The following is an 18,420-nucleotide window of genomic DNA, read 5'->3' as shown; positions in this document are numbered from 1 at the left end:
TATATGCTAACAAGCTGGACAATGTGGATGAAATAGACAAATTCCTAGAAAAATACAATCTCCCAAAACTGAATCAGGAAGAATCAAAAAACCTATATAGGCCAATAACAACTGATGAAATAGAACAGTGATGGCGAACCTATGACACGCATGTCAGACTGACACGCGGACTCATTTTTTTGGTTGATTTTTCTTTGTTAAATGGAATTTAAATATATAAAATAAATATCAAAAAATATAAGTCTTTGTTTTACTATGGTTGCAAATATCAAAAAATTTCTATATGTGACACGGCACCAGAGTTAAGTTAGGGTTTTTCAAAATGCTGACACACCGAGCTCAAAGGTTCACCATCACTGAAATAGAAGCTGTAATCAAAACACTCCCACCAAACAAAAGCCCAGGTCCAGATGGCTTCACAGGGGAGTTTTGCCAAACATTAAAAGAAGAATTAACACCTATACTCCTCAAACTATTTCAGAAAACCCAAGAGGAAGGAATACTTCCAAGCTCTTTTTATGAGGCCAGCATTATCCTAATTCCAAAACCAGATAAAGACACTACAACGAAAGAGAATTACAGGCCAATATCCCTGATGAACATAGATGCATAAATCCTCAACAAAATACTAGCAAATCACATCCAGCAATACATTAAAAAGATCATACACCATGATCAAGTGGGATTTATTCCAAGGATGCAAGGCTGGTACAATATTCGCAAATCAATAAATGTGATACATCACATAAACAAATTGAAAGACAAAAATCATATGATCATTGAAAGGGCGAGGAGTACGCCCTCCATCTTGCCCCGAATGCTCCATGTTGGGGCAGCAGCCATGTGCTCAGGAAAGCACCTTCTTCCCAGAAGCCCAGGCCTCTGCTAGCCACGCCCAGGATTTCTTTAAACTAACCAATGACAATCAAGGGATGTGCGTGCCATAGATATGACACATCCTGTGTAACAAGACCCGACTTGCACCTGGCCAATCAGCAGGGCCCACAGTCATCTCTCCTCCCCTCACTCCACCCCCCTATTAAAAACCCCTTTTTCCCAGGGACTGACTCTCTAGTCTCGCCGCTGCATCGGTGGAAGCTGGAAGCCAAACCCGGGTTTGATAATAAAGACTCTCTGCTTTTGCATCGGACACGGCTGGCTCCCTGTTGGTCTATTGGGGATCTTGAAATCTGGGCGTAGCAATCATATCAATAGATGCAGAAAAAGCATTCGACAAAATTCAACACCCATTTTTGATAAAAACTCTCAGCAAAGTGGGAATAGAGGGATCATATCTCAACATGATCAAAGGCCATATATGACAAACCTACAGCCAACATCATACTCAATGGGCAAAAACTAAAACCATTACCCTAAGACAAGGAACAAGACAGGGATGTCCACTTTTACCACTCCTGTTTGACATAGTACTGGAAGTACTAGCCATAGCGATCAGACAAGAAGAAGAAATAAAAGGTATCCAAATTGGAAAATAAAAATAAAACTGTCATTATTCACAGATGACATGATATTGTACATAAAAAACCCCAAAGACTGCATCAAAAAACTACTAAACTTGTCCTAGCTGGTTTTGCTCAGTGGATAGAGTGTCAGCTGTAGAGAGCACCTGGGAAGGCACATGGGCATTTCTTTAATTATTGTCAGCTGAAACCAGTGGCGTCAGCAAAGCCACGTCCTGGAAACACATCCTTTGCCAAAAGTCAGGAGTGTTGTCAGCTTGACCTTCAGCCCAGGTGCCAGGGTGTAGGTTTTGTTATTTAAATCCAGCCAAGCACCAGGAATGAATAGGACTCGGGCCCACCCAAGAATGCAAATAATCTCCTTTGTCTTGACTTTTAGTAGAACTTCCTGTTTTTTGCTATATAAAATAAATACGCTGTATCGGCTCCGGGTCACTGTCACTGTCTCTGTCCCTGTCCTGATCAGAGGACAGTGGTCCCACCGGCCCCAGCTTTTTTCTTCCATCTCTGTGTCTATCTCTTTCTTTCATTTTTCTCAATCCCCACCCGCTCCTACTCAAGAACCAGACCGCTCTCTAGCCAGCAGGTTTGGGAATGCAAATCCAAGCAGCTCTCTGTTGGGGGTGGTGCGGGGCCTCAGGAGGTGCAGTGCATGCCTTCCCCTAACTCCATAGCTGCCTGCTGCTGAGACCCTGACGAGGGAGCCTTCTGCTGAGTATGACACCTGCCTAACCCGTGGGAGGGGGGAAAGATCGGCCCTTGTTCCAAAGCCACTCAGGTCAATGATCGTCTAAGAGTTTGTCTATAGTTTCTCCAGAAAAAAAAAAAAGTGCACCTCCAGCCCCTGTTTGGTGCAGCCTATCGTCTTTTATGCCGGGATTGAGAGTCTTGTCACCAGTATTTGGAGGATGGGGCTAGTGTGTTTTCTCCAGCTGGTGCTGCTATAAAAATAGAAGTGCTGTACCCTTGGAGGTGGTACCTGAGGGCCACGTGAGATGTGGGCTCAGGACCAGGACTTCAGAAGCCTACCATCCAGATCTTCTCTTTATGGCTTCCCTATGCCCTGGACCCCAACAGGCTGCCTCTCATACAAGCCCCAAACAGAGACCCAACCAGAGACCTCGATATGTGCCCTGACCAGGAATCGAACCTGCAACCTTTTGGTGAATGGTACGATGCTCCAACCAACTGAGCCACACCAGCCAGGGCCCTTCCAATGTATTCTTTATTTAAGTTTTATATTCTTCAGTCTGACTTATTCTTTTTTTATATAGTTTCTTTGTCCTATTTTAACCTTACTATCTCTTTATTGAAGTTATCACTAAGTTCTTTGAAAATCCTTATAACCAGTGCTTTGAACTCTGTGTCTGGTAAATTGCTTGCTTCTATTTTATTTAGTTCTTTTTCTGGAGAGTTCTTTTGTTCTTTCATTTGAGACATGTTTCTTCGTTTTCCCATTTTGGCTGTCTTTCTGTGTTTGTTTCTATTTATTAGAGAGGTCTGCAATGTCCCCAGTCTTGGCAGAGAGGCCTTATATAGTAGAAGTTCTGAGGGGCCCAGTGGTTCAGACTCTCTGATCACTTGAGACAGGTGCTCCAGGGGTGTCCCTTCTGTGGATTGTGTCTGCTCCCTGTTGTAGTTGAGCCTTGATTGCTGTTGGCACTTCAGTGGGTGGGGTTGACCTTCAGTTTGACTGCGGAGTGAAAATTGGTCGGAATCACAGCACATGAGCTACCTTATGGGGGCTGACCCACGGAGTCGGGTTTGCCCCAGTGTGCTCTGGTGCCTACCAAGACCACCTTTTGGATACCACTTGTGGCATTAATCAGGTTGTGCTCTGTTGTGGTCTGAAACTGACCACTGGTGTGTTGTTTCTGGCACCTCTTCAGAGGGGCTCCAGAGTAGATGAAGTTCAGTCATTACTTGTGGCTGGCCTGGGGCGACGTGGAAGAAGGTACATAGCGATTCATGGTTGGCAGCTGTCTGTGCTGGACCTGGGGACATGTGGGAGAGGCTATGCTGTTAACCGAGACTGCCTACCACCACTACCAGGCCTGGGGCAGCTCAGCAAAAGGCACAGGGTACTCCTAAGCCTGCCACCACATGCTGGCTGCCTGCAGGCCACTAACAGAGCCTCAGGTGTTATGTGAGTTGGGTAAGGTTTGGTATCAGAGACTCACCAGGGTAGGGTGAGTGGTGTTCACTTGCTTAATGCACATCCAGATTTCGAGTGAGTCTGTGTGTGGGCTCTTTAAGAGGATGCCTGGGTTTCTAGCAGCCTTTCATCTCACCTGGACAGATGAAATTCTTACTGATTTTCACAGCCAGATGTTGTTGGTGTCTTCTCTTCCTGGCACTGGTGCTCTGGGCTGGAGAGGCCTGCGTGGGGCTTGGACCCACACCAGGTCTCTCTCGGGACCTCTGCAGTCGAGATACCACTCTTGATTCTCAACCCCCACACCTGAATGTGGGGCCAGATCGTTTTGGATCTTTGTTTTTGCTACCAATCTTTATGGCTTCTTTATATCCTAAATTATAGGAGTTCTGTTCAGCTAGTCTTCAGATAGTTCTCCAGGTTGATTGTTGTATCATTTACTTTCAATTTTGATGTGGTCATGGGATGAGGCGAGCACAGTGGTCACCTACTCCACCATCTTGACCATTAACCTTAACAATTTATACTTTTTAAATTGCACACCATTCTCTTTCCAGAATTATTTAGTTTTGCAAATATGAAGCTATATATCTTTTTCCTTTTTGAAGGATAGATTTTTCCAGAACTAGAAGTTTCGGTTGACAGTGTTATTCTTTTGGCACTTTAAAGATGTTATCTAGCTGCCTTCTTGCCTCAGTGGTTCCTTTCTTTGACACATAATTGACATATAACATCACATTAGTTTCAGTTGTACAATATAATAATTTGATATTTGTATATATTGCAAAATGATCACCGCAATAAGCCTAGTTACCATCACAACACAGTTACAATTATTTTTCTCGTGATGAGAACTTTTAAGATCTACTCTCTTAGCAACGTTTAAATATACAGTATAGTATTATTAACTATAGTCACTATTCTGCACATTATATTCCCAGGACTTATTTATTTCATAACTGGAATTTTGTGCCCTTTTACCACTTTACCAATTTTGCCCACCACCTCAATGGTTTCTGAAGAGAAATCAGCTGCTAATGTTTTTGTTTTGTTTTGTTTTGTTTTTTACAGAGGGAAAGGGAGAGGGATAGAGAGTTAGAAACATCGATGAGACAGAAACATCAATCAGCTGCCACCTGCACACTCCTCACTGGGTATGTGCCTGCAACCAAGGTACATGCCGTTGACTGGAATTGAACCTGGGACCTTTCAGTCCGCAGGCCGACACTCTATCCACTGAGCCATACCAGTTAGGGCTCAGCTGTTAATCTTAAGGATAGTTTCATGTAGATGATGAGTTGTTTCCCACTTGCTGCTATCAAGATTCTGTCTTTCTCTTTCAACAGTATGAATATTGTGTCTTGGTGTAGATTTCTTTGAATGTATTTTTCTTGAAGTTTACTGTGCTTCTTCAATGTTTAGATTCATGTCTTTTATCAAATTTAGGAAGTTTGCACCCATTATTTCTTCAAATATTATTATTTCTCCTCTTCTTTGGGGATTCTTATTATACATATATTATTACTAGTGGCCCAGTGCACGAATTCGTACACATTGAAAGGAAACTAATTAGAAGAAATATTTTAATATCACTATTCGCCTTTTCTCTATAATAGAAGTGCCAACCAAATTCAAAATAAACAATGACAGATCAAACCACACGCATGTGATTGGTGCCAGTGAGGCCCAGAGCACAAAAATTTGTGCACTGGGGGGGGGGGGGGTCCCTCAGCCCGGCCTGTGCCCTCTTGAAGTCTGGGACCCCTCGGGGGATGTCCACCTGCTGGCTTAGGCCCGCTCCCCGGGGGATCGGGCCTAAGTTGTCAGTCAGACATCCCTCTGGCAGCCCGGGAGCCCTCGGGGGATGTCCACTTGCCAGCGGGGAGCAGGCCTAAGCTGCAGTCAGACATCCTCAGCGCTGCTGAGGAGGCTGGAGAGGCTCCCACCACCACCGCTGTGCTGGCAGCCGTCAGTCTGGCTTGTGGCTGAGCAGAACTCCCCTTGTGGGAGAGCACTGACCAGCAGGGGGCAGCTCCTGCATTGAGCGTCTGCTCCCTGGTGGTCAGTGTGTGTCATAGTGACCAGTCATTCCCAGTCATTCTGCTGTTAGGGTAAATTTATATATTACCCTTTTATTATATAGGATAGAGGCCTGGTGCACAGGTGGGGGCCAGCTGGTTTGCCCTGAAGGGTATCCCAGATCAGGGTGGGTGCCTGGCCAGCCTGGGTGAGGGGCTGATGTCTGTTTGCAGGCTGACCAAGCCCCCCAGAGGAGATCCTCACCCCATGGGCATGTGGCCAGCCTAGGTGAGGGGCTGAGGGTTGTTTTCAGGCTGACCACACCCCCTTCAGGGTGGGTGAGTCCTGCTGGGGTTCCTGGCAAGCCTGGGTGAGGGGCTGATGGCCGTTTTCAGGCTGCCCACACCCCTTTAAGGGTGAGGGAGTCCTTCTGAGGTTCATGGCCAACCTGGGTGAGGGGCTGATGGCCATTTTCAGGCTGGCCACACACCCCAGTGACCCAAGCTCCCAGCCTCTCCTTTTTTTCTTTCTTTCTTTTTTTTTCCCTGGGATTTATTTATCTTCTATAATTGAAATTTTGTATCCTTGAGCAGAGCCCAGGTCCGGCAACCCAGGCTCCCAGCCCCTCCTTGAGCGGAGGCTGGAAGCAGGTATCTGGGATTTATTTATCTTCCATAGTTGAAACTTTGTAGCCTTGAGCATAGCCCAGGGCCGGCCAGGGCAGGCAGGAAGCTTGGCTTCCTCCATCACTGGGGGCAACCCAAGCCTCCTGCTTGCTCCAGCTCTGTGGCTGCCGCCATCTTAGTTGGGTTAATTTGCATACTTGCTCCTGATTGGCTTGTGGGCGTGGCTTGAGTGTAACAGAGTGATGGTTAATTTGCATGATTCTCTTTTATTATATAGGACTAGAGGCCTGTTGCACGAAAAGATTCGTGCAATAGGCCTTCCCTTTCCCTGGCTGCTGGCACCAGTTTTCCTCTGGGACCCAGGCCTTCACTCCAGCTGGAGCCGCCTTCAGTCTTCGCTCCACCACTTCACACCTACGTATGCAAATTAACCGCCATCTTTGTTGGCGGTCAATTTGCATATCTCGCTGATTAGCCAATGGGGGCGTGGCGAAGGTACGGTCACTTACCATGTTTGTCTATTATTAGATAGGATATATAGATAAACTTGCTTAATTAGACCTGCTTTCTGATTTAGTTAAACTGTTTCCAGCCCAGTGAAGCACCCCAACTTCTCTTTCAGGTAATTGTCAGCAACACAGCAGTAAATATCAACATGAAGCAGATTATTATTGTAGATTAGGCAGAGAGGACAAAGGGTAAAATATTTATTTATTTATATTTTTAATAAATTTATGTAATTTTTAAATATATTTTATTGATTTTTTACAGAGAGGAAGGGAGAGAGATAGAGAGTTAGAAACATCGATGAGAGAGAAACATCAATCAGCTCCCACTGGGAATGTGCCCGCAACCAAGGTACATGCCCTTGACCGGAATCGAACCCGGGACCCTTCAGTCCGCAGGCCGACGCTCTATCCACTGAGCCAAACTGGCTTCGGCAAGTGTAAAATATTTAACTGCAGCAGTGTTTGACTATATTCTGCACAGTGAGAAAACCTGAAGTTATTTTCAGGGCCCACCATTTCTTACTTCTTTTCAGTCGGGTCAAATTTCTAAGCTTTCTAAATCTCCATTTTCCAGTTAATGAAAAGAAAATAGGATTCCACTGAGTCTCCTATCTACCTACTCCAGGACTTCTATGAGGATCAAATAAGATGAAGCACGGGAAAACACTTCACAGACATTTGGTTAAAGTGTAAAATGTTTGCACCTGGCTATAAAGCAAATTGTGTTCCTGGGATGAAGAAACTCCAAGGAGGCTAGTTGCTAGGGAGAGGAAGCTGGGCATTGCTATGTGACATTATTACCCGGAGCCCACAGAAACCATTTCCAGGCTGGGCTGGGCTGTGGGCCGCATTTTGCACCATGGGGTTTTGGCAGTGTTGGCTGCAATTTGGTGGGGTGTCACTCTGGGGCGATGGCGGGGCCTTTGTCCCACTTGGGGGAAGCTGAGTGTTGTTTTGTGGGTGCCAGTTCTGGGGGGCTGTTTCTCTGTAAATGGCCAGTGCACATCATGGCAGCTCCTACATTGAGCATCTGCCCTCTGGTGGTCAGTGTGCAACATAGTGATTGGTCAGATAGTCTGACACTTAGCATATTAGCCTTTATATATATATATATATATATATATATATATATATATATATATATATAGAGAGAGAGAGAGAGAGAGAGAGAGAGAGAGAGAGAGAGAGATTTTATGGTGCCCAAAGGTTTCATAGGATTTGTCTCCATTCTTTTTTTAAAATTTTATCTTTATTGTTGAAAGTATTACAGATGTCCCCCTTCCCCTCTCCCTCCCCCCCCCCATTTATCCCCCCTCAATCCCATTGTCTCCATTCCTTTTCATTTCTTATGCTCAGTGGAAAATTTTAATTGACCTATCTTTGATTCACTGATTCTTCTCCCTGATAAATTCCACCTGTATTAGCCTGTGTGATGTCCCATATGTACCTTAGGTTTTGTTTACTACACCAGAGGATATTTTTTTCCATTGCTTTCAGAGAGAGTGAGAGGGAGAGAAAAGAGAGAGAGAAACATTAATGTGAGAGAGAAACATCGATCAGTTGCCTCCTGTATGCACCCCAACCTGGGATCAAACCCACAACCATTGGTGCACAGGATGACACTCCAACCAACTGAGCTATCAGAGAGGGCAGGTTCTGTTTACTTAAATTTTTTTTTCTTCTTTGCTCCTCAGACTTGGCAATTTAAATCAGCCATCTTCTAGTTCACTGAATCTTTCTTCTGACTTTGAATATGTTGAACCCCTCTAGTGAGTTATAAATTTTATTTATTATACTTTTCAGTTCTAAAACTTCTATCAGTTTCCTATTGTAGTTTGTAACTCATTTGATAGTTTTTATTTGGTGAGATGTTGCTCTCTTGGTTTCCTTTAGCTCTTTGAAATAGTTATGATTATTGATGTAAAGTCTTTGTCTAATACATCCAATGTCTTGACTTCCTCAGGGACAGAGTCTATTTACTTTTTCCTGTTAATGAGATGCTGTCTTATTTCTTTGTAAACCTAATAATTTGTTGTTGTAAACTGGACACTTGGAATATTATAATGTGGTAACTGAAAATCTCATTGCTTCCTCTCCCAGAGTCTCTTCTTGCTGTTTGTTGTGGGTTATAGTTGTTTCTCTGCTTAGTGACCTATCTTAGCTAATATGTTAAAGACTGCCTTTGTCATGCTTGGTGACTAAAATCTCTATTGCATTAGCTCAGTGGTCAGCTAGCAGTTTTACAGAGGTTTCCTTTAACAGCAGGTGCCAAAAAAATAAAGTGGCCCTCTCTGGTGTGGCTCCACTTGTTGGTGCACCATCCCATTTGTTGGAGCATCTGTACACAGTTATGACACTTTTGCTATTAGTGGCTCTGTGGTAAAGCCCTGCATAATAACAGAGAATATCGGGTCTTTGTCCCTGTCGCTGGCACAGAGCTCCTGAAACCCTGGGACTCTCCTGAGTGGAAGAGGGCCTTTGGGATGTTAATGAGATGGCTCTTGGCTGAGGGTCCTGGTTCCCTCCAGCTGGGACTGGCACCAGAGGCCGAGCTTGACCAGAGGGCTGGAACGTTCAGCCTCACGCCCACCCTCCGGGAGAGCAGCAGAGTTCCTCACCAATGGCCAGTGATTCATCAACACTGCCTGCACCGTGAACCTTCCATAGCAAACCCCCAGCAACCGGCTCAGAGGGCCTCTGAAGCACAGCCCACACCCACACGCTGGGGGGTGGGACACACTCAATGCCACGCGACAGAGGCTCCTGGGTGTAGGAAGAGCTCAGGAGATCTATCTCAGTGCTGTGGCAGATGCAATGGCGTGAGCACACTCCGCCTGCACAAACTTCCTCGGCACACCAGGAAGTGGCATCGCCCTCCTGAGCTGACCTCCTAGAGCCCCTACATAGTACCCTGATCTTTCCTACTATTGGTTGCCCTATGGATGTTGTAAACTTCTGATTGGTCTGGAATGTTATATATGTTGCTGCACTCACACAATAAACTTGGATCTGCGTCACTGAACCTGGTCTCCGGAGTCGGGCATGCTGCGTTAGGACTCCGTCGGCCTCACCCCCGCGGGACCCCCTGCTTCACCTGGGCTTGGGGCCCTTCCCACCTCGCCCAGGTCCCTCTTCATCTGGCTGCATACCTGCATCTTTTATGATAAATTGTAACAGTAAGCACATCATTTTCCTGAGTTCTGCAAGTTGTTCCAGTAAATTAATGAACTTGGGAGACGGGGAATCCCCAACTCAGCACCAAAGTCAGACACAAGTGCTGGTACCATGGGGACCTGAAGCTGTGGCTTGTACCCTAAGTGGGATGGAGCCCTGACCCTGTGTTGCAGGACACCCAGCTGGTGTCAGAGGAGCAAAGAACTGGTTGGGTGGAGGAAAGCATCCCTCACCATCCCACAGAGACACAGTTTCACGGTGGGAGAGACGGCTAAGGGACAGCCTGGCTGATAGCAACCAGGCAGCCTCGATTGCCTGCCTCATTAGGCTTTTATTGGAATTTTTATCTTCAGATACAATCAGCAGAGTGAGTAATCTCAGGAGGACACATGTTTACATTGTCCTCTAGGCAGGGCATCCAGGGAGGAAGCATCAGGATTCCAGTAAATACCCGAGGGTCTGCACGGCACAGACTTGTTTAGAAAGGTCCCCAACAGAAACTGAGAAAGAGAGCAAGTACCGCTCTACCTCCTCTCATCCCAGAGCACAAGATCCAGATACAAGCATTTATACCTTGTCCTTGGACCTCCAAGCTGATCACGGTCCAGACGTTGAGTACAACTACATTGAAACAAGAAACATGTTTTAGGTTTTGGTTTTTAGTCCTTTGAGCCAGTCCAATAAGAAGTGATGTGAGCCGAAACCAGTTTGGCTCAGTGGATAGAGCGTTGGCCTGCGGAATGAAAGGTCCCAGGTTCGATTCCGGTCAAGGGCATGTACCTGGGTTGCGGGCACATCCCCAGTGGGAGATGTGCAGGAAGCAGCTGATTGATGTTTCTCTCTCATCGATGTTTCTAACTATCTCTCTCCCTTCCTCTCTGTAAAAAAATCAATAAAATATATTTTAAAAAAATAAAATAGAAAAAAAGAAGTGATGTGAGATTTTCTCCCCAGAATCATTTGCATATACAAGGAGATATAAATATGATGACATCAGTGCACACAGTCTCCCCGACCTGGGTGCTCAGGGGGAAGACGTTTGAGTAACCACTTCACGACCCCACCCTCTTTCCTGAGAGTAGAAACTGGAGTAGAGAAAAGCTGGATTCAGGACATAGACTCAAGGGAATGAGCTGAAAGATGTCATTTATTACTCCCTGTTCTTCCCACCAAACCTGAGCGCCTGCCAAGTCCTGAGACAGCTCCACTCAGTCTGTGTCCGAGAGCTGAAACTGGTCTTCTTTTCCATCCCTCACCGCAGTACCCGACTCTCTTTCTACATGAGAATTCCATGCGTAGAGTTGTGGTGGGAGACCACGCCCCTCCATAAAAGAGGGAAACCCACCTCCCCCAACATTCCTGCGTCTGCACACGGCATGCGGCTCCCCCAGTCAGGCGACCGCGTGCCGAACTCTGAGGGGCGGGGCCTTGCAGAGTCACTGGCAGGGGAGCGGGAGCAGCAGAGGCACAGCCCTAGCCCCGGCCCAGGGGCAGGTCAGGGGGCTCGGCAGTGTGGGCAGTGGCCTCGTGGGCCCGACCTGGGCGGCACTGCAGACCCCTTCCTGGCTGTGCAGCCTCAAGCCTGGCCTGTGGCTTTTCCCCAAACACCGTCAGACACAATATCATGTCTATGGTACTCCATGTCTAAACTAGAAAAAAATGGGATTGCAGTGTTGGCACCAAGAAACCAGCCTGGGAGCAGTTCCAGAGAGCAGACACCCTGCGATCTCACTGCGCTGACCCACAGCCCGCTTACAGGCTGCCCCCTGACTCTGCCCCACGGTGAGAATGGCATGTAATACCCAACTCCAAGTCTTATAGTTGACAATGTACGTCTTCCCTTTTCTTTCTGAGAAAAAAATAGGCCTTCAAATGTGGATTTGAGACACACACACACCCCCACCCCCCGGCCCCAAGCTGTCACTGACCTCAGTGGTTCCCAGTCCAACAGCCCCATCAACCCTTCATGACAGTAAGTGGACAAAGTCACATCCAGAGTCTCACTTTAATACGGAGTAAGAAGTTGCAGCTCAGAGCACCAGGAAGTCAAGACAGGGATGTGGAGGGCCCAGCCTGGCCTCTGCTGGACAGAAAAGTGTGGGGAGGAGGCGCGGGGCCACAGGTGTGCCAGCCTCCCAATCAGAGGTTCTTTATATGCATACTAGTGGCCCCCATAGACAGGAGGCTAAAGGAGGAACTATGGGGGGTGCATGAATCCGTGCACGTGGAAAGGAAATTAATTAGAAGGTGGCTGGCGCAGGACTGGGAGATGGGCAGGACACGCCTGGAGCCAACCTCCCACTGTCCCTCCCAGGCCAGCCACACCTGGGGTGGCTCCGTGGCTCGAAAGGCAGCTGTGGAGTGAGCGGGGTCCCTCCGGCAGGTGGGGTCCCTTGGCCTGGTCTGCGGGGATCAGGCTGAAACCGGCTCTCAAATATCCCCCGAGGGGTCCCGGAGTGCGAGAGGGCACTCGGCAAAGTTGCTGTCGTACAGGGTGTGGAACGCACACACAAGTGTGCAGTAACCAGATTCAGGTCGACAGTGCCCCAGCAGCAACATAACCCACGGTGAAATCTTGCAGCCCTGGGAGGAATCCGCCTCCCTCCTCTCTGGTTCCAGGGTGCATCACCTGAGAACCACCGCTGCCAAGTCACTGCAGCTCGGCAGCTCCTGCGCTGAGCGTCTGCTCCCTGGTGGTCAGTGCGCAGACAGTGGGAAGGACACTTAGCATATTAGCCTATTATATATAGAGATTGATTTCAGACAGGAAGGGAGAGGGAGGTGAGATAGAAGCATCAATGATGAGAGAGAATCATTGACCTGCTGCCTCCTGCAGGCCCCCCACTGAGGATCAAGCCTGTAACCCGGGCATGTGCCCTGACCAGGAATCAAACCCTGACCTCCTGGTTCAACAAAAATTTTAAAAAATTTTAAGTATTATTTTATTGTTGACAATATTACAGATGTCTCCCGTTTTCTCTCTTTTTGTCCCCATCCACACAACCCCCAGCCCACTCCAGGTCTTTCCCATGCTATTGTCTGTGTCCATGTCCCCTCTTCCCCCAACCCCTCCTGAGATCTGTTATTCGGTTCCCTGCTTCCATACCTCTGGCCTTATTATGTTTGTCAGTATATTTTGTTGTTTAGATTCCATTTATACTGAGGATCGATCCTGTAACCCAGGCATGTGCCCTTGACAGGAATGGAACCCGGAACCCTTCAGTCCGCAGACCGCTTTGTCCACTGAGCCAAACTGGTTAGGGCTAAGCAGAGGTTCTTTTTTTTATTTTTTAAAATATATTTTATTGATTTTTTAAAGAGAGGAAGGGAGAGGAATAGGGAGAAACATGAATCAGCAGCCTCCTACTGGGGATGTGCATGCAACTAAGGTACATGCCCTTGACTAGAATCGAACCTGGGACCTTCCAGTCTGCAGACTGACGCTCTATCCACTGAGCCAAACTGGCTAGGGCTAAGCAGAGGTTCTTTTTTTTTTTTTTTTAATATATTTTATTGATTTTTTACAGAGAGGAAGGGAGAGGGAGAGAGAGCTAGAAACATCGATGAGAGAGAAGCATCCATCAGCTGCCTCCTGACACTCCCCACTGGGGATGTGCCCGCAACCAAGGCACATGCCCTTGACTGGAATCGAACCCGGGACCCCTGAGTCCATAGGCCGACACTCTATCCACCAAGCCAAACCGGTTAGGGCAAAGCAGAGGTTCTTGAGGCAGGAAGTGGGGCCCTCAGCGAATCTTTCATTACTCCGTTCCCACAAGGCACATGCCTCACGCTGTAGAAGAAAATAATCATGAGCAAATTCAGGTCAGTTGCTGTAACTAGTGACATTCTCCAAAGTCCACTTCATGCTCAAAATGTCCCAGAGAAATCCTATTACCCAGCCCCCCCCCCCCCACTGCCCAACCCCTCCCCACATCAGGGTCTCACCTTGAGAAGCCTTGAGAAGCACATCAGAGCCCCAAGAACTGTCACCTCCTGGGGTAGAACAAGACAGGATGTGGTCAGAGCCCCCAGGACAAGAGACTAAGGAGGAACTGTGGGGGTGAGGTCCCCCACGGGCTCCCGTCTGCACTGTCACAGGGTCTCAGGGGTCACCTCTCCATACTCACTGGCAGTCTGAGCGTAGCTCCCTCCTTTTCCACCTGCGGGAAGCAAACACCCTGTGAGACCAGGGAGGAGGCAGGGCCATGAGGTCCTAAAGGAAGGCCTAGTCCTGGGCCCCAGAGAAGTTTCCAGAACTGTGACCACAGACCCAGGGCAGGATCAGAAAACCTGAGGAAAGTACGCATGTGGGGACTGGACCAACTGCCCTCCTGGAGGTCTGTCCCCCACAGGGACCTTCCACTCTGACCTCCTGGGAATCACCAGGTGATGAATCTGTGCCTCATTTTCACACGTGCCTCACTAAGGAGTTAGTGTGAGCAAACAGGGCCCCACACTGGGCAAGCACATGTGTGGGGCTGGTGCTTCCCATGAATGAAGTGGGACACACTTCTTCCTGGGCTTGAACCCCTCACTGGGACAAGAGACTCAGACCCACCCTTCCCCACCTGAGCGCCGCCTCCCCCACATCACAGCTCCAGCCACAGCTCCCAGCAGAACCAGGCCCCCAGCGATGCCCATGATGATGAAGATGAAGGTCTGAGGAGGCGGCTCTGGGAAGAGAAGGGAAGGGGAGGTGAGGGCCCTGACCCCAGGCCTCAGCCCCGACCCCACTGAGGTCCCCCAGGGCCCCTGCTGCCCTGAGAAGAGGCTCTGTGCCCACGGCCCCTCCTCACCCCATCTCAGGGTCAGGGGCTCAGGCAGCCCCCTCGTGTTGCACATGGCACGTGTATCTCTGCTCCTCTCCAGGGGGCACCCCCCACGGCCGCCCACTTCTGGAAGGTCCCGTCCCCCGCAGGCCTGGTCTCCACCAGCTCCATGTCCTGGATCTGCTCCTCCCCATCACGCTGCCAGGTCAGGCTGATGTCCGCAGGGTAGAAACCCAGCGCCCAGCACCTCAGGGTGACCTCCCGGGCAGAGACGGGGTGGTGGGTCACGTGTGCCTTTGGAGGCTCTGAGGGGAGGGGAGGATATTCAGGAACTTGCATCCGCCATGGGACACTCCAGCAGCGCTCATGTGACCATCCTGAGAGTGGACAGCACACCTGGGGTGGGGAAGGGAGCACACACCAGCCTGGACTGAGGCAGCTGGAGTGATCTCCTAGTCTTCAGAAAGCTCTAGAATCAGAGTGACACAGCCCGGGGCAGGAGGCAGGTCTCTGAGGGGAGAAAAGGGATTTCTGGTCCTGACCTGGGTGGAAGGCCACATGACTCCAGAAAAGCCGAGGTCAGACCTCGGACACAGTGGGCGAGGGGCAGCGAGCAAGGCCTGAGAGAGAAGGCCCCCGAGGGTCCCCAGAGCCCCCGCAGGGCCCATGGGAAGCCTGACCAATTATTTCAGGGGTGGTCCCCCTCCTTCCCCGGAGAGACCGCACCCTAACTGTCGGGAAGAGAAGGGTGGGAGCTCCCGCTGCCGGATCTCCGGTCTCCCCACGCAAGGAGGGCCTTGTTTGGAGGCTGACCCCATATCCCCCTCTCCTCTTTGCAGGCCCCAGCCCGAGGGGAGAGGGAGGCCCTTCGCCCCTGGTACCCCTGGTACCTGCGCGCTGCAGAATGTCCTTTCCTTTCTCCAGGTATCTGCGGAGCCACTCCATGCACACCCTCTCCAGGTAGTTCCTCTGCACCTCCGCCTCATCCACAGCCTCGTATCTGCGCCGGGAGAGCTGAGCCGCCTCGTTGGCCGCGGTCCAGGAGCGCAGGTCCTCGTTCAGGGCGATGTAGTCGGCGCCGTCGTAAGCAAACTGGTCATAGCCGCGGAGGAAGCTCCCGTCTGACCCCATTTCGCAGCCATACATCCACTGGAAGGTGTGAGACCCTGACCCCGCCCCCGCGGTCAGCCCCGCCTCAAGCCCCGCCCCCCGCTGTCAGCCCCGCCCCGCGGCCAGCCCCGCCCCGCCCCGCCCGGTAGGGATTAAACCTAAACTGAAAGTAAAACATGAACAATGTCCTCTGAGGCTCACGGGGGGGGGGGGGGGGGAGGATGAACGGGCCCAGCAGCCTCCGGGGTGAAGCTCGGACCCGGACTCGGGGCGACCCCGGCCCGTCGGAGGGGATGGGTGGGGGCAGCCGCGTGCTCACCGTCCTCGCTCTGGTTGTAGTAGCCGCGCAGGTTCCTCAGGTTCGCGCGGAAAGCCTGTGCGGTTTCCCTGATGTTCCTCGTCTCTACGTCCCAATACCGGGGGTCCTCCTGCTCCACCCACGGCTGCTGCATCCACGGCGCCCGCGGCTCCATCCTCGGGCTCGGGGCGTCGCTGTCGAACCGCACGAACTGCGTGTCGTCCACGTAGCCGACGGCGAAGAAGCGGGGCTCCCCGCGGCCGGGCCGGGACACGGCGGTGTAGAAGTAACTGAGGAAGTGCGGGCCTGGGGGGTGGGATATCTCGGGGAGTGAGGGCCTGGGCGGGGGGCGAGGGGTCCGAGAGTCCGAAAGGGGCGGGGTAGAGAAGAGAGGGGGCGTGGGCGGGTTTCAAGCTGGGGCGTCGGGTCTGGGCGGTGGCAGGTGGGCACGCGCCTCCCCGGGTCCAGCGCCCAGCCGAGCCCCTCCTCCTCCCCGCAGAGGCGGCCCCTCCCGACCCGCACTCACCCGCCCAGGTCTTGGACAGGACCAGGGCCCCCGAGAGCAGCAGGAGCGGGGTGTGGGACCTCTGGGTCCACATTCTCCGGGCCTGGGGAGGCTCTAGCCCGGGCGGCGCTCTCGTCCGGGCGGCCCGCGTCGCGCAGTAACCGGAATCGCGGTGAGGCCGCCTCTGTACAAACAGGACGCCCAATGGGAGTGAGAGCGGGGGACGGCATCATGAGTTTCCAGGGAGGAGGGCGCCACGCAGGTTGCGAGAGGAAGTGAAACACCAGGGACTTTCCCGGCCCCAGACGCCATCGCCCTGAGACGCTGAGAGCCAGCTGGGCCCTGGACTGGGCCCGGACCCCTCCTGCCCGGGGAGCCCTTGTCGCCGTGTCTCCCGGAGTCCTGACGCAGGGCTTGTCTGCGCAAACCAGCCAGAGAGACCGGCTGGGCTCAACCCCTTTTCATTCGCTTCCCCAGGTCGTTGGCGCAAATTTAACACCAACAGGAAACCCCAATTTGGGGGCACCGTGAAGGAAGAAACTTTCAGCACAAAACAGCTCAATTGTGACCATTCTACTCGGGCCTGGGCAGTGGGCGTGGCTCTGCTCTAGTGAAACTTGGTCTCCATGAGGAGAGAGAGCTCTCCGAGCTCGAGCAGAGCTGCCCTATATGGACAGAAGTCCCCATCCTTGGCCCCGGATTGGTCTGTCCTCATGCAAATGAGAACGCCAAACCCTCCCATGTTGACTGATCAGAATAGAGCTACTCCGGTTGGTCTGAGTTGTGCACCTCCTATTGGATGAGGAAAGCTTCAGTCCTATTGGCTGAAAGGCATTCCAGGACTCTGCTGGGTTGGCAGCAACACCGTGCAAAATGAACTAACAAGCAAAAGAGAGACGGAGTCATAGCTCACTGACAGCTGTGGGGCAGGCGTTTGGGAGGCGCGTGATGTGGAGTGATTGAGAAATAAAGGAAAAAGGGGGGCGAACTCATGGACAACAGTGTAGTGATTGCAGGTGGAGGAGGCCGGGGAAAGTGGAGGGCATAGGGCAGTGATGGCGAACCCATGACACGCGTGTCAGAGATGACATGCGAACTCATTTTTTTGGTTGATTTTTCTTTGTTAAATGGCATTTAAATATATAAAATAAATATTAAAAATATACATCTTTGTTTTACTATGGTTGCAAATATCAAAAAAAATTCTATATGTGACACGGCACCAGAGTTAAGTTAGGGTTTTTCAAAATGCTGACACGCCGAGCTCAAAAGGTTCGCCATCACTGCATAGGGGGATAAATGGTGATGGATGAGACCTGACTTGGGGTGGTGAACACAATACAGTGTACAGATGATATGTTGTAGAATTGTGCACCTGAAACCTGTATAATTTTAACCAGTGTAACCCCAATAAATTAAATTTTTAAAAAATCAGGTTCCAAGAAAGAAAGAAAAAGAAAAAGACGTGCAGGCTGGCTGTTCAGCGCAGGGCTCTCCCTGAAGTGCAGTGTGAGGCCCTGTGTAGACGTGGCAGCCTCAGGTTTTTGTTGTTGTTGTTGTTTTAATTTGAGCCAAATTAGCCACCAGGAGCCCTTCTTAGTAGGTGTCTTCTTTCCCAGGGTTCACAATACTAAATGCAAAGAGCACCCTGCCAAGCTCTGTAGATATATTTACTAACCTATTTAATAAAAGGCTAATAGGCAAACTGTCCCCTCGACCAGGAGTTCCACTGGGAGTCTGACCCGCTATGACGAGTGCTGACTACCAGGGG

At 50.3% G+C, this 18,420-nt stretch overlaps 1 pseudogene; it reads right to left on the bottom strand.

The window, feature by feature from the left end:
* Positions 1-13,496: 13,496 nt before the first annotated feature.
* Positions 13,497-16,838, bottom strand: LOC102416836 (annotated as a pseudogene).
* Positions 16,839-18,420: the final 1,582 nt, after the last annotated feature.

This window comes from Myotis lucifugus, unplaced genomic scaffold (assembly GCF_000147115.1).
Source record: "Myotis lucifugus unplaced genomic scaffold, Myoluc2.0 scaffold_585, whole genome shotgun sequence".
NCBI classification, from domain to species: Eukaryota; Metazoa; Chordata; class Mammalia; order Chiroptera; family Vespertilionidae; genus Myotis; species Myotis lucifugus.
The sequence above is the reverse complement of the archived record's forward strand: the minus strand, read 5'-3'. Positions and strand labels throughout refer to the sequence as shown.